The sequence below is a fragment of the Lolium rigidum genome, chromosome 4 (genome assembly GCF_022539505.1).
Source record: "Lolium rigidum isolate FL_2022 chromosome 4, APGP_CSIRO_Lrig_0.1, whole genome shotgun sequence".
Taxonomy (NCBI): Eukaryota; Viridiplantae; Streptophyta; class Magnoliopsida; order Poales; family Poaceae; genus Lolium; species Lolium rigidum.
The window spans coordinates 274,115,079-274,116,717 of record NC_061511.1 but is presented as its reverse complement, the minus strand read 5'-3'; positions in this window follow the sequence as shown (position 1 = coordinate 274,116,717).

The following is a 1,639-nucleotide window of genomic DNA, read 5'->3' as shown; positions in this document are numbered from 1 at the left end:
TTTTATTTGTAGTATTTTGAAATGAATACATGTATTTATTTCATTTACATTGTAATTTCAGAAATGGACACTTGTTTGGTTGTTACAGGAATTGTAAATGACAGTAGAATTCAATACTGAATTTGTTTGGTTGCCACAGGAATTGTGAATGACAGGTTTCAGCTCAGAATTGTGATTACACATGGCATCATTTTGCTGGATTTCCTAAATGAAATGATGGTCCAATTCTGTGGCAACCAAACAGTCCACCTATGAAATTTTAAAATGAATTCCATGATTTCAGGCTCAAATGATGGATACCAAACGACCTCTAAGGCAACACGAGGGATGTTGTTTTGAGTGGGAGTTCACCTAGTTAATTTAAGTATTAATATTAACTCAATTTATCCTGAACATAGTATAGATTGTATTTGAATTAAATTTTGTAGAATTGGCATCCATTTTCTACTTTGCGCTAGGCTTGTAATTGAGATAGAAACACTGTTAAATCTGACAAATAACTTCACGGACTGGTACCGTATTGTTAAAGAATCAAGAAATGATTAATAACTATTGCAAACTTTTGGTAATCCTCAAATTGCTAATTCAAAGAGCAATGGTTTCAATTAGTATCTAAAATTATCTTGTCTCCGTGAAACTTGAAGTTCAAATCTGTTTGAAAAGTAAGGAGCTGAAGAGTTTGTTTTCAGAAATAAGCAAGGTGTGAAATATATGTGATATCTAAGACCTTCTTACAAGATGATAGAATATAATTTAGTGAGACTACATAAACTCATAAGTTTTATGGGAATGTACGAAGGTTGAAGACACTAGGCGTCCCGATCCTCCAACAAGTTGGGCACTAACGTTATTTGCATATCCATGTGAGCCATAGTAGCTTCATCATGAAGTTGTCATGATTTGATGGATAAATTATGAGTGAAATTGTTCATCACATTAGAAAGTTACCAATAGTGAAATCCGGAACACTTGTCATGAGATGAGATGATCAACTTCAAAGTACGAACCTCAAGGTTATTGGTATTTGACCAACAAGCCTAGAAGTTATTGATGTTGAAGTGTTTTCTGAAATATGAGGAAAGTTGAAAGAGAAACTACAAAAGATTTTGGCAGAAAGAAAGAGAAGACTAGAAAGTCTAGCTCAGGAGTATATAGATGATATACATGTTATGAATGTATTCTTTGATTGGTCACACAACGTAATTCTTGGGTATTTGTACCATATTTGTTGGTATGAGGTGTCATACAACACAACGCAATACAAGAATACAATGGCCTAAGTGATTGACAAGGAATGTGGTAATAATGCACGTCTGGAACAAAATAAAGTGTTATTGTGTTCGTCGTTGGCATTCTACCTAGCTTTTTAGATTTATTATAAAGAACTTAATAAATTTTATTTTGCTCTGGTCAAATGAAAACAATGAGTTGTTCAAATTATGACCATACTCCATGTACGATGGATAAGTTATTGGTGAAACACAGATGCATAACGCTGATGCTAAAATGCCATAAGGCAAATGATTAGAATTCCACTTATTTGTGGAACCACCATTTAGGTCATGTTAGAAAGGAATGCATGAAGAAACTCCGTGCAAATGGATTTTTGGAGTCATTCGATTTTTGAATCATTTGGCAC